Consider the following 15,965-nt stretch of genomic DNA (forward strand, 5'->3'; position numbering starts at 1 on the left):
GATGTCCGGCGGGTTTATGCTGGGCACTTCTGATAGGGTGGGCCAGTTGTCAATCATAGTGCCACTGGCCCACATTAGCCCTTTTGTGGCTACGCCACTGGTTTAGTTTACACACACATAAATATGACTGTTTAATTGGGTCACTGGGTTGTTGTCAGCTAGCTGTAATATCCTGACTTCTTGAACATCATGCAGAGGAGAAACCCAGTGTCCTTAATCAGGGAAAGGGATTACATTTCTGCTTGAGAGATTTCTTGGCCATATATATGCCTAATAGGGTTTTTACAAGTGCATTGGTTGATGACCCTAAATTAAATTTGCAATAGAAAGATGTGGAAGATAGGTTTGTGAGCAAAGCAGCTAATTTCTCTGTTGCTGATTACAAGAACCAGTGTCACATGTGATGAAACAGGTGTTTTGTTTTGTTTTGTTTTTTTTTTTTACTAAACATTATCCTTTACTGAAGTAAAACTATGCCAATGCTAGATCAGAATGTAATGAAGGGCATAAATCTAATTAAAGGATGAGCCTGGTTTTATTCTATATCTTTAATTCAATTCAATTTAATTTTATTTGTATACCGCCAAATCACAACAAAAGTTGTCTCAGGACGCTTTCCATACAGAGCTGGTACAGACTGAGCTCTTTTATCTACTGAGACCCAACAATTCCCTCATGAGCAAGCACTTGGCGACAGTGGCGAGGAAAAGCTTCCTTTTAACAGGCAGAAACCTCAGGCAGAACCAGACTCTGGGTGGGCGGCCATCTGCCTCGACCGGTTGGGTTAGAGAGGGAGAGCAAGAGAGAGAGTGAGACAGACAGAGAGAGATGAACAGAAATGCAGTCAGAGAGAGAGAGAGAAAGAGAGACACAGAGACAGAGACAGAGACAGACAGACATGCAGTCACAGTAACAGTGACAGTGGATGTAATAACAGCAGTAGCAGTTGCAGTGGATGTCAGGCAGGGCCAAGGCAGGAGACGCAGCTGCAATCCACAATCCAGATTCAGCCACTGTGGAACCTGCGAGACGACAAAGCACAGAGAATCCGGGGAAGGAGCTAAGTTAGTAACACGCCGTGGTAGGACATGAAAGTGTGCAGATGGAGAGGGAGAGAAAGACAGAGGAGCTCGGTGTATCTTTGGAGGTCCCCCGATTGTCTAATCCTATAGCAGCATAACTAGGGGCTGGTCCAGGACAAGCCTGAGCCAGCCCTAACTATAAGCTTTATCAAAAAGGAAAGTTTTAAGCCTACTCTTAAATGTAGAGACAGTGTCTGCCTCCCGGACAAAGACTGGAAGATGGTTCCACAGGAGAGGAGCTTGATAGCTAAATGCTCTGACTTCTGTTGTGCTTTTTGAGACTTTAGGAACCATAAGTAGACCTGCATTCTGGGAAAGCAGTGTTCGAGTGGGGTAATAAGGTACAGTACTATGAGCTCTTTAAGATGAGAAGGTGCCTGGCCATTTATGGCTTTGTAAGTAAGGAGGAGAATTTTAAATTCTATTCTAAACTTTACAGGGAGCCAGTGCAGAGTGGCAAGTATTGGAGAAAAATGATCTCTCTTCCTGGTTTTTGTCAGAACACGTGCTGCAGCATTCTGGAGCAACTGGAGAATATTCAGCGACGAATTTGGGCAGCCTGATAGTAAGGAATTGCAATAATCCAGCCTGGAAGTTACAAATGCATGGACTAGTTTTTCTGCATCATTTTGTGACAAAATATGCCTGATTTTTGCAATATTACGTAGGTGAAAAAAGGCAGTCCTTGGAATTTGTTTTACATGGGAGTGAAAGGACATGTCCTGGTCAAAGATAACTAACATCCATAACTGCTATGTCATCAGAAGGTGACTTTCTAAGATGTTTAGGGCCTACTACTATAACTTCAGTTTTGTCTGAGTTTAGCATCAGAAAATTGCAGGTCATCCAGGTCTTTATGTCCTGAAGACATGCTTGTAGTCTAGTTAACTGACTGGTTTCTTCTGGCTTCATTGATAAATATAGCTGGGTATCATCTGCATAGCAATGAAAATGTATTGAGTGCTTCCTGATAATCTTACCTAAAGGAAGCATATATAAGGTGAATAGAATTGGTCCAAGCACAGAACCCTGCGGAACTCCAAAGCTGACTTTAGCGAGCACAGAGGAGTCGTCATTAACGTGTACAAACTGAGAGCGATCTGACAAGTAGGATTCTGACAAGTAGGATTTAAACTTCATTGGCATTAAGGGAACAGCTTAGCGCAGTTCCCTTAATGCCAATGAAGTGCTCCAGTCTCTGCAATAGGATACCATGGTCAATGGTGTCAAATGCAGCACTAAGATCCAATAAGACTAGTACAGAGACAAATCCTTTATCAGATGCAATTAGAGGGTCATTTGTAACTTAAACCAGTTCTGTCTCTGTGCTATGATGCACTCTAAATCCTGACTGGAAATCCTCAAATAAACTATTATTTACTATACTATTACTATTATTATATATAGAAAGTCGCACAGCTGATTGGAAACTGCTTTCTCAAGAGTTTTTGAGAGAAAGGGAAGGTTGGATATCGGTCTATAGTTGGCTAAAACCCCTGGATCAAGAGTAGGCTTTTTAAGTAGCGGTTTTATCACAGCTACTTTAAAGGACTGTGGTACGTAGCCTGCTGATAAAGACAGATTGATCATGTCTAATACTGAAGAGTCAATTAAAGGTAATACTTCTTTAAACAGCTTAGTCGGGATGGGATCTAAAATACAGGTTGATGATTTTGATGATGAAATTATTGAAATTAGTTGTCGAAGGTCGACAGGAGTAAAGCAGTCTAAAACTGCGACAGGCTGAGTAACAGTTTCTATGGTTTCTGTGTTTGAAGACAAAACAGTACCTGTTGATGGCAGGAGCCGATGAATTCTGTCTCTAATAGTTAGAATTTTATCATTACAGAAGCTCATGAAGTCATTGCTGTTCAGAGCTAAAGGAATACATGGTTCAACAGAATTATGGCTCTCTATCAGCCTGGCTACAGTGCTGAAGAGAAACCTGGGATTATTCTTATTTTCCTCTATTAGTGCAGAGTAATAGGCTGCCCTGGCACTGTGGAGGGCTTTCCTGTATATTTTAAGACTGTCTTGTCAGGCGAACCGAAATTCTTCCAAATTGGTAGAATGCCATTTCCTTTCTATTTTCCATGAAGTTTGCTTTAATTTGCGGGTTTGAGGAGTATACCATGGAGCTAACCTCCTCTGTTTAATTATTTTCTTTTTTAGGGGAGCAACAGAGTCAAGTGTCATATGCAGTGAACCTGTAACACTATAAATCAGGTAGTCCGTCTGGGAGGGACTAAGGTTAGCATAAGAATCCTCTGTTGTATTGAGACATGGCATTGAATTAAATACTGATGGGATCATATCCTTAAATTTAGCTACGGCACTATCAGACAGGAGTCTGGTATAAGAATCTATGCCTAGTGGATGGTAGTCTGGTAATATGAATTGAAAAGTTATTAAACGATGGTCCGACAAAAGAGGATTCTGTGAGGAGACTATTAATCTTCAATTTCAATGCCATATGTCATATGTCTTTACTTTTATCAACAAATTGTTACCATCTAACGATCAAGTGAGTTTTAGTTGGATCCCCTGGGCAAACCAAAAGGCACAAAACACAAAGAGCCGTTTACAAAATACAACAGTTTATTTACAACAACAGCGGGTACAAAACTTGAGAAATGAAAGCCTGGAAAAAACAATGGAAAATCAGCCAAGAACACAAAATCAACTACACTGTGGCGAGCGGGCAGGAATAATAACACTAGCGAAGAATCAAGGAACTAAAGCACAAGAATAAATCAATAAAATCAAAACACGAAAACTAGCGGCAGGAAAATTTACACACGAACTAGGAAGTTAGATGAGGCAAGGTACAAGGCTAGAAAGTTTATCACATTGGCTCAAAACAATCTGGCAGCGAGGCAGAGCCGCCACGCTGCTTAAATGCAGGGGAGAATCAAACAGATGAGCAACAGGTGCGGTGGTGGTACTGTGTTCCGGGGTGCCTGAGTCTATAGAGGCTTTAGGTATGATGGCTGTGTGCGAGTCCTGCCTCCCCACCCTCTCGAAACTGAGGGAGAGCATCTCCAGTCTGCGGGCTTCCTCAAGGAGAAAGACAACATCCTCCTGGATTTCTCCACTGTCGCCATGACCCAGGCGAAACATATCGCCTACCTGAGGCGATCCAGTGCTGGTGAACATGGTGGCCACAAACAACACCACCCTGCCGTGGACCGGCTCGATCACAGGAACTCCGGCACCAGCACAGGCCCAGTCCTGCTGGCACCAACAGGGAGCCAAGCCCAAGTCATTGGCACCTTCCACTTCCTGCCTTCGCCCCGAGGAGTCGCACTGCTTCATCTCCTCCACCGCCTCTGGATCTGCCACTGGACAACAGGTTTGACATCTTAAGCCTGTAGGATTTCCCTCTTGTCGGTGCCTGGCCCAGCTCACCTCCAGGACCTGTCCACCCAACTGGCCGTGGCTCTCACCAGTCCAAGACCTGGGATCTGCCAGTCTAACATGGTCCCTCCCCTCCAGCTCGGCCTGGAGCAAGCATGTCGCGATGCCAGCACGCTCCACCTCGCCCCCGCCGCACCCTCAGGGAGCCAGTGGTGCAGTGCACTCTCCCCTCGGTGCTAGTGGTGGGGACCTCCATGGTCAGGCACGTAGCAGTGCTCGGCGGCCGGACCTTCTGCCACCCTGGAGCCTGCGTCATGGAGAGTGCATCCGCCACTCTTCTGCTGTGTGCGCAGGTCCTCCGGCACTGGCCTCTTAACCATACCAAAAGTAAGAAGTAAAACACACAGGGAGGCGGCTTTTAATTATTATGGCCCCCAATTGTGGAACAGCTTGCCGGAGAACCTCAGGGCCGCAGAGACTGTTGATGTTTTTAAAAAGAAGCTCAAGACCCACCTTTTAATCAGGCTTTCAATGGATTTGTTTGATTTATCTCATTCCTTTAATCAGGCTTCTTATCAAATCAAATCAAATCAAATCAACTTTATTTATATGGCACTTTTCATACATTACAGTAACAAAAAGTGCCTCACAGAGGGTAAAAACTAAAACAAAACAATACAAAACACTGTGAGAACCCAAAACCTCCCACCCCCCCAAATATACACACAGATACACAATTACATACACACTCACGCACATACATAGACATACGGACAGACATACATACCCACAAACACAAACATACACACATCCACATACATACACTATCTGTCGCTGAGGAGACATGGCTGGGCACCGAAATCCGAGGTAAGGAAGAAGCTACATTTGGGGGCCATGCACACAGAGAGGAATCATGGTCCATGACTGCGGGGGCGCTGACACAGGGACCACCCCAGCCCAGGCAGACAGGAGGCTCCACACCAAGGTGTAAAGCTCTCTAGCTACCCAGGCCAGGGCCATCCATGGAACAGCACCCTCATCGGTGAACCAGAATCAATTCCCGGTGTGGTAGGCCCCCAGGAGGAAACACTGGAAAATCGAGGGGCTAGAACAGTAAAATAAGATCAAAGGTATAGAAGCTAAAACTGAGGATAAAACAATAGAATGTATAAAATAGACCATAAATAATGACTAAAACAATTGAAATAAAACATTGAAATAACACAATAAAAAATGAAAATAAAAAATAAAAATTTATATAAAATAATAATAAAAAATGTAAGAATAGAAGTCAACTTAAGAAACCATAAATAGTTAAATGAGTCAGTTAAAAGCCTGATTAAAAAGATGGGTCTTGAGCCTCTTTTTAAAAACATTAGCATTCTCTGCAGCCCTGAGGCTCTCTGGGAGGCTGTTCCACAATCGGGGGCCATAGTAACTGAATGCCGCCTCCCTGTGTGTTCTAGTTCTAACTTGTGGTATTGTTAAAAGGCCAGCACCGGAGGACCTCAGGGTCCTCGAGGGTTGATTGGGTAAAAGTAATGCAGATAAATAAGAAGGCCCAAGATCGTTGAGACACTTATAAACTAGTAAAAGAACCTTAAAATCGATCCTGAAGCGCACGGGGAGCCAATGCAGCAATTTTAAAACAGGTGTAATATGCTCCCGCCCTCTGGTCCTCGTCAGCACTCGTCCGGCTGAGTTTTGTAATAATTGTAAGTTATGCATGCTCTTTTTGGGAAGACCAGAGAGCAGGGCATTACAGTAATCTAAACGACAAGAGATAAAAGCATGCATCAGCACCTCCGTACTGGCCTGAGAGAGGAACGGGCGGACTCTGGCTATATTCTTGAGATGGTAAAAACCTATCTTTGTTATGTTTTTGATGTGTGGAATAAAAGTGAGCTCAGAGTCAAAAATCACGCCCAGATTTTTTACTGATTTTGAGGGTTTAAAATCCTGTAACTTTGGTAAAAGTTTCTCTCTCTGGCCTTCAGGACCAATGACTAAAACCTCTGTTTTGTCCTGGTTGAGCTGTAGGAAGTTTGCTGCCATCCATGACTTGATGTCTAAAATACAGTTAAAAAGGGCATCAATTGGCCCTGTGTCATCAGGAGACACGGCGATGTACAGTTGCGTATCATCAGCATAGCTATGGAAGCTGATGCCGTGCCTCCTGATGACGTCCCCAAGGGGCAGCATGTAAAGATTAAAAAGAGTTGGACCTAAAATTGACCCTTGGGGAACCCCACACTTTAACTTATGGGTTCCTGAGGAGCATGTATCCATACTTACAAAGAAACTTCGATCAGTGAGGTAGGACGTGAACCAGTTAAAAACAGTACCAGAGAGGCCGACCAGGTTCCTCAGTCTATTTAATAAAATGTGATGGTCTACTGTATCAAAGGCGGCAGTTAGATCCAGTACAACCAAGACTGTGAGTTTATGATTATCTAAATTACACCTGATGTCGTTTAAAATCTTTAAAAGTGCTGTGTCTGTACTGTGGTTCATCCTAAAACCAGACTGATGAGTCTCTAAAATATGTTTTGAATTTAAAAATTCATTTACTTGATTAAAAACAAGTTTTTCTAAAATTTTACTTAAAAATGGTAGGTTGGATACAGGCCGGTAGTTATTTAAAACATTGGGGTCTAAATCACTCTTCTTCAGAAGGGGCTTCACCACCGCTGTTTTAAAGGAGATGGGGAAGACACCCATCTGGAGAGAGCAACTGACCAAATACAGCAGCTGTTCCTCAAAGAATCCATAGAGTGTTTTAAAAAACGGTGTGGGAATTGGGTCTAAAAGGCAGGTTGTGGGCTTTACCTGGGAGAAAACTCGACTAAGTGTCCTCGCATCAACCAGGGCAAAACTCTCCATGTTTCCACAGGTCCAAGCAATGATCCAGGTGATAAAAGCTGTTGAGATAAAAGACTGGATCTTATGTCATTGATTTTTCTTCTGAAGTGGTCTGCAAAATCCTCACAAAGGGCGTTATCTGGTGTCTTGGAGGATTTTTTAAAATTTTTGTTTGTTAAAAGATCAATTGTGGAGAATAAGAATTTGGGATTATTTTTATGGTCATGGATTAGGTTTTGGAAGTGGGAGATTCTTGCTTGTTTGACTGTGTTATTGTAGATTTTGAGGTGTTGACGTAGTATTTCATAGTGAACTGTCAACTTTGATTTCCTCCATCTCCTTTCAGCACTCCTGCCTTCCCTTTTGAGTTTTTTAATTTCCTCAGTTCTCCACGGAGGTGTGGGTCTTGTTTTGATTGTTTTGATATAAAGTGGAGCCACTGAGTCCAGTGTTGACTTTATTTTATTGTTAAAGTTGTCAGTGATAAAATCGCAGGGTGCTGGTTAAATTTCGGCAGGAGTGCTCTGTAAGATCTGGATAAAATTTCCAGCCACTTCAGAAGTTATGTAGTGTTTCCTCACTGTTCTCACAGGGGCCTCCCGCTGATTAAAACTGGTGATTGTAAAAAACATACAAAATATAACGAGGTCCAAGGTATCATATCATATTTAATCTTTATTTGTATCTTATTTTAGTTGCATGTTTTAACAACATGTTTATTTACTATTTATTCCATTTATTCATTTTATTTCATTCAATGTTTATGTCTTAGTCCCTTGGTTTTTAGCTCCAGTGTTTCTTCATGGGGGCCACTGGTTTTTAGCTGTGGCGTTTCCTATGTGTTTCTATGTTGTAAGCTTTCCATTCATATCTGCTGTTTCAGATAATTGTCTAAAAGTTTACATCAGCAAAAGAATCTCTCCTTCTTCCTTGTCTTGCTCATTGTCCTGAGTGATTTTAAGTTGACTTTATATGGAAACACAAAGTTGATTTTACTTAAGCTGACTTAACTTGGAAAATGTATTTCTTGCTGAGAAACACTGAGTAATTCATACAAAGACCAGCCTTGTGTGAACTACATATTGATATTGTGCATAAAGTTGCCTTAATTTTTTAAGTAGATTAAGCAGGTTATTTTTCTCAGCGTAGCTGGCCTCACACTGACAGAATGAATGGATTATGCCTTAGACAGAGGGTAGAGTGTTCCTTTAGGATCACAACTGGGTGTTAAAAATAACTTCATTCCTTACCACAAACTGGATAATGATGTAATTGCCTTGTCTAGTCTCAGCAGTAATTCTGGTGTTTTTCTAATTTGTGTTTTTGAAAAAATGTCTCTCCTGACTGACTGAGATTTCTCAGGTGATGCCTGATGAAACAGCCACAAAATGTTCTTCAGTTTTGGAGATCGTAGATGTGTTTACTTTGCATTACAACACCAAGAGCCCAACTTTAGGAGGGTAATACCTCTTGCAAGTTATTCAAAGAATGCCCACAAAAGGCCCAAAATAATCAGCTGAAAATACTGCCCCAACACATGTTCACAGATGCAAAAACAGAGTTATTTTTACTCCCTGGCCCTTGGCACTGTCCTGGGTGGTGAGTGTACTGAGTGTGTACATGGGTGTGAGTGTGTAATCCCAGCTGAAATGAGAGCCAGTGTGGCAGTTGAACCCTCTGGCCTGTGACAGACATCTCTCCAGGTCTTTGGGGTTGCATCTGCTCTCCACTGCTCTTTCCAGAGACACATGCAGTCCTAATTATCTTCAGAAATGTACTTTTAATATTACTGCCTGGACAGCATTGGGAATGACACCACAGATGTTAGCTCCATTTGCTAATGAACACTAAGATGTAGTCAAAAAGTTCACAAAAAATAGGCGCACCTTGAGTTAAAATTGTTTTATCACACATACTGATCAAAAAGTCAAGAATAAACTTACGTGTTCAAGAAAGCAAATGGGAAGATTGGTAGACTGGGTACTACCCAACAGATTAATTTAACTTGAATCAAACGAGGTTTCTTGCTGCATTGAAGAAGCCTCACTCATGAGTAAATTTAGTTTCATATGATGGAAAGCAGTCCTTGAAAACAAATATTGCCGGAAGAAGGGTAGATGTCTGAACAGTAGATGAATTGCCTTGTCTAGTCTGAGACGATCTGAAATAGAAACTAGACGTGTGTGTCTGTGTATGTGTGGCGTTGCTACTTCTATTTCTTGGTGATATTTAGAGACAAGCTGTTCTGGGTTCTACTCAGAGCCTTTTATATATTCTGCATTTCTCTCTTATGAGGAAACTAACCCATAACAACCGTGTTCAGCTCAAGGTTTATGGCATTAGTAGCTTGACAAAAAAATGTTAAATCAGGAGCCCTACCGGGATTCTTTGGGTGGTCCTTCTTGACATAGCAGTTGCTACTGTATTGCTATGTTTGCTAAAATTCCCCAGTGTGGGATTAATTAAGTCGTACCTTATTTTACCTTATCTTATCTATCCTGATCTTAAGACCATCCTTGAACAGAGATGGGGTTACATTCTCTCAGCATATCCAAACAACCTAAACTATTCACTCCATTCACTGATGAATAGCGGCATGCTGTTGAAAGGTCAGAAAAAGTGTAAATGGAGCTTTAGTTAAGATTGATTTGTCACACTTTGGATTTCATGATTAACTTTTTAGTTTTAGAAGTACCTTAGTCTAGATTGAGGTCTTGGAGACTTGCCCCTAGCAGTTTGAGTGGTGAATCATCCGGCTCTGAATCGAGCACTCGGTTATTGGTTTTGGGAGAATCATGTATATTTCACTCTGGTTACATGCTAACTTCCTAATTTGATCGTTTCTCATGTCTAAAAAACTACGACCACAATATTCCTATATAAGCATGAGAAAATACAATATTTGCCAATACACATGGGTAGGGATGGGAACTGATAAGAATTTAACGATTCCGATTCCATTATCAATTTTGCTTATCAATCTGATTCCTTATCGATTCTCTTATCGATTCTCATTGGGTGAGGAAATAAAAGAGTACAAATGGCTTTGTTTGCATTAACTGTCTTTTATATTTTCATCTCTGCACAGAAAATATAACATATATAGTATGCACAAATGATGTATGACGTAACCTCAGAACAAACCTAAAAACTAGGTGAGCTGCTTCTCAGAGTAGGAACGAATGAAGCAGAACTACACTGGTTAAAATAACTCAACTAGAACTCAAATTTCTGATTTTCATTTGAACAGATATGCCAGATAAAATGCAACGAATGAACCTACAGAAATTCAGGGGCATCTACAGTGTCAACAAGGTGCAAACCTTTCACCACAAATCTAGTGAGCGCTCTGTGACATTCCTTTATCCTCGTCTCGGTCATTTTACTCTTCCCTGCCTCAGTGAAAGGAGTGGTTGGAGGTGCGCGAGGCCTGCCGGTGCCCGCTGCAGCCTCTGAGCCAGCCTGACTCTGGCAGTCATCGTCATCTAAATTTGATGGAAGGACATGGAGATGATTCATATGGCGAAAGCAGTTTACAGTGAAATGGCGCTAACCTTAACACAACAGACACGGCTTGTAAGAGTTCAACATTACCTCCGGCACTAATAACAGATGACGCCCTGGTGTTTGCTCTGCTGCTAGATTCACAAGCATCGCTCAGTAGTGCACGTGACAAACATGTGACATTCCTGCAAATTAATTGCATGCTGTGTGGACAAATGTTTTAGCATGTTGGAGGTATTTCCCCCCTTTGAAGAAATGGAAACTTTTCGCGTGAAATATAGCCATACTTTGGAGCGTTTCTGCCTCGACGCCATATCAGCTACGTTCTAAACCAAAACAATGCAGCGTGCGTGACGTTATCGCGCATGTGCAAGACAGGCGGAATCAATAAGCAGAATCATTAACCAGGCAGGCAAACGATTCCAAGGAATTGAGCTACTGGGAGCCGGTTCTCAAAAAGAACCGGTTCTCAGTTCCCATCCCTACACATGGGTTCACATAGCTATTTTTAGTCAGTCACTCAGTTGAGTAGCAGTAGATGGTTTTTGACCATCATCCCATACATAGTTTGGTCTTGATAAATGCAATCTTACTCTCTGTCCTCGGTGTCTCCCTCACTGTCCTCCACCTTAGCCTCCTGCATGGACGAAAATGCACTTCCCAGTCCCTGGTTGAGCCTCCGATTAGCTGTCTCCATGTTGCGGTTTTCACCCAATGTTTTAGATTGGACCCAAAGATGCAGACCAGAGAGAAGGTTATAAAACAAATACAGTTTATTAACAAGAATTTCATAAGAGGAACATTAGCACACTCACGGGCAGAGAAGAAAGAGTTCTTTACTCACACTAATGAAACACACAATCACGCCAGGAGTCAGGACTCAGAAGGAAAGAGTGGGTAGAAGTCGGGAGGAAGGAGTCTGGAGCAATCCGGCAATAGGTAGGAGAGAGCTCTCCCCTTTTAACCTGTGCCTAATTAGCGTCATGCACATCAGGTGTGCTCTGGGAAAGGTGGACCCAGCCAGGTGTAGACACACACCCAGTAAGACAGACAAGGGAAACAAAACAGACAAAATCTATACTGGGGAAAGGGGAAGAGGAAAGGATATGAGGATAGACAAGTCTGCAGGATCCTAACACTCCATCCACAGATCGACTTCTGGCTTCGGGGGAAATGTCTCTGGTCATCTTTGACAGGTGAATGTGTGTCAGGGCTAAGGGATCAGTACGTGACAGGCGAGATCTGTACTTGGATTTAATTTTATTTGCATGTGAAAATCTCTTCTCCAATGCTGCACTGCTCAAAGGCAGCGTAAGAGACTATGATATATGAAATCATGTGCTGGTATTGTTCCTCCAACATCATAATTATGTTGCTCCACAACCATCATTACTACTGACTAATCACACTGTTTTGAGGTCAAAACTTTGTGACTCCGGGAAAAGAAGAATACGCACACGGGAGAAGTTTGCCTTTCTAACGTGATTAATGTTGTGAAGGGGTGAATGTTAACCCAAACAACGATCTTTTCTAAAACCTATGTAGTTTTGTTGTTTAAATGTAACCAAACTGTGACAGAAAACTGAAAATAACAAAAATTAAAATGAAAGTAATAAGTGAACTAAGTCTAAAAATCACAAGTCAGCATTATAACAATACGGTCCACAATCCCAGTCTCTCAGGTGAAAGTCCTTTACTTGATCCATTCACCCTCTATGACATACTCCCTATGTGGACTTGTCACAGTCATGTCACTTTTTGATCAGTTGCAAATGATATCCCTGCATCAACATTACTTATTATGTTGCAGGGACAATGCCAGCATGAGTCACAAAGCTATAATATTAACAAAAACATGAGTGTTCAGTTGCAATGATGGTCCTGGAGTCCGACAATGCCAACATGGCAATACCACAAGAAAATTTAACCACCTTGCTAATGTTGGAGTAACAATCTGGATTGCTTGTATTTACTATAGGTTCTATTGTATTTTGCTGCTTGCTTTAAGCATTCTTTCTCACTGGCATCTCTGTCAAGTTGCAAGGCGGTTTTTGTGATGTGATGTAATGTGATGTGATATGATGTGATCCATTAAAGAGCCATCCCCAAACTTCAGCAACTTGAAACTTTACTCTCAACTCCCCACTCCGCAATGTTGTGCATTATGTTTGTTAGCTCTTCAAGTCACTATTCGGCTCAGACATTTACTTCAAGCCACTTCAATAAAGCATAGCCTTAGGAAATGCGAGGAGAGAAACATTATATAGGGCTTGCTGTTGTTCTTCAGTTTGTGTTGTGTGTTTCGGCATTTAGCAAGTGGGCGACTGGACTTTTCAGCTTGACTAGCTTGTTTGTTAGCAATAGCTTGCCCCAGGTTCATGAGCTCCTTTTTCCATGTTGATTAAATAATGGATGATTAATATTCTTTGAACCTGTATAAAAGGCACCTATTTTGTCAGCTAAATGTGGATGCCAACGACATGTCTTGCACCACATTTCAGTGTGCTAATTGTTAGTTTCAAGCCATAGTACATCTAACCCTAACCCTAACCAGAGAAAAGTCTTTCCTGCTTGGGTTCAGTTTGACATTTCCAGGTGGTGAAATGCCAAAGTAGCCACTTAATGGCTGTTGTTTTTTAGTAGGTTACTTCATTGGGTCAGATGTGTTGACATTATCCATTCTGTAACCCACATGCAATTCAGTAACTGTCTGGTATGTAATGGCGTGATTTGAAACAACTGGACTTTATACATTTCTGATTTTTGTTCTGCTCATTCATTGGTATTTCTGTGAAAGTATGTACAAAATATTGTGTCAAAGACTATAAATAAACTTTGGTGAACAAAACTCGATCCTGTTTGTTATATTTGTGATTTCTTGCCATGTTAGCAGTGTGGCTCTATGGATCGCAATGCTGGTCAGTCAGTCAGTTGGTGCCACTTTGGTCCAGACAGAAATATCTCTAGAAATATTGAATAGATTGCCATGAAGTTTGGTACAGACATTCATGTTCCCAAGAGAATGAGTCCTAATGACATTGATGATCCCCAAATTTTCCATTTTTAATAATGGGGCACTGAAAAAATGACACTGCTGCCAATCTGGAAATCTGGCACTAAAGCCTAAACAGTAAATTGATTTCCAGGCACACTAATAGTATGGCTCAAAACTGGGATAAACAAAACTGGATCCTTTCTGTTATATTTGTGATGTTCAATGAACACGCTACAACAGTGTCTTCATTGAAGTTTTTTGGTAAATGGTGAACTGAACCTATGAGTTTAATGCATGTGAACATGAGCATCGTTAACTCCTGCAAGAGTTGATAATTCACTGTATTTTACGTCACCAAGCATGTCAGATGGCAAAGAAACAAGGTGCCCTGCTACTTGTCTCTGATTGTCTTACCCTGATATTCTTACCCAACCAATTGAGGCAATGAGTACTAGCCAGTCAAAGGGAGAGTAGGGCAGGACATGACTTTGCCATCCAAAAATGTCATGCCAGTAAGGCTTGTGCAACTCACAATTCAGATGTAGCTATGAATATTTGACATTTTTGAAGAGTTTTATGAACAAATCAGTAAATACAGCAATACAAAAGAAAAAAAATGTCGCATTTTCTGCAAATTATGTCTGCTTTTTCTGAAAAAACAAGGCCATATGTCAGCCACATCGGCAACAAATTATGAAAGACCCATCAAGTTCAAAAATCCGACCAGTCTAGGTCTAAGACCAGTTTCTGCATTTATACTTACTTATACTTATACTGTAACAGACAAAGCACTTAAATTTGACACACCAATGATGGCAGAGCTGCCATATGAGGTGCTGGCCCGCCCATTGGGAGCAACTTCAGTGTCTTGCCCAATGACACTTGGCAAAGACACTGACACACTAGACAATGGCATGTGGAGTCAAGGATCCAACCACCTACCAAGTATCAGCAGGCTACTTTGAAGAGTCGGTCCACACCTGTGTGCTATTCTACAATCATACCACAGCTGATATACTGTATACTGCAGACATTTGCTCTAACCTCAAACACACCATGTCAAACTTCTGAGAATGTCATGGGCATGTATAGAAACTGATCCAGCCAGCCTTTATACAGAACTCCATGTGGCTGTTGTTACAGTTTAAATAGAGAGTGCGTATTTGTTTTGAGCCTCTGCAGCTGGTCTGAGAGGAGCTGACCGGAAGGACGCTGGAACATAATGCCCTGGCTGTTCACCAAAAATAAAGGAGTTTGAATGGAAGGAAAGAGGTTGTCGCTAAGACAGGAAACCAATCAGTCTAGAGGAAATACACTGCAATGTTATTGTTGTTTTTTACACAGAGATGTAGGGATAACATGACATGGTGTTTGTGGTTATATGTCTATATTTTATTGTACTCCATACAGTTTGTAAGTCCTGGAGCAACTATGTCCTTTGTTTTACACATTGATGATGCTGGGTTATTAATTATTTCATGTTTTCTATGTGTTTCAAACCATTTACAGTAAGTGTTGTTCTAAACTGAGCACTATGATCAACCCCACCATAGTGACACACATACTATATACTGCATATTGAGTTTCCAGGGGTGGAGTCAGCTGCTTTTTCAACTAGGTGTTGTCTTTTGACTGTATAAGAGTTCTACCTACAAACATGATCTTGGAACCTTGACTGAGACCTGAAAATGGTTTTGGTAAATGGAAACGGAAAATGGTAATCAGCCTGTTAGCGTTATTGCACCATCTGGCCACACTTAGTATACCAAAATCTAAAAGAGACAACAGTTACTGTTGCGTATATGAAAACGCTGAGACCAGAGGAAGGCAAACTCACAGGGATGGCAGAAGAGAGAACACAGGGCTAAGGCTGGTCGAAATCAACAGAAGGTTGATTAACCAAAGTGTCCACAAAAACGGGCAAACGAAAAGCGAGAGCACAAAAACACTCTGCACAGTCCAACTAAGGGTGTCCACCAGAACGGGAAAACTAAAGGCGAGAGCACAAAAACACTCTGATTCGACGAAGCTCCAACTCCTCCACGACTGAGGCTGGGCTAGGCTGAGGGCTTATCCACAGGGCAAAGGCTCCTGGAAGAAGAAAGACAAAATACAGGAAAACGCAGGGAAAACACAGGGAAAAAAGGGAAGACAGAGCTCTGCCT

This window comes from Chaetodon trifascialis, chromosome 17, assembly GCF_039877785.1.
Source record: "Chaetodon trifascialis isolate fChaTrf1 chromosome 17, fChaTrf1.hap1, whole genome shotgun sequence".
Classification (NCBI taxonomy): domain Eukaryota; kingdom Metazoa; phylum Chordata; class Actinopteri; order Chaetodontiformes; family Chaetodontidae; genus Chaetodon; species Chaetodon trifascialis.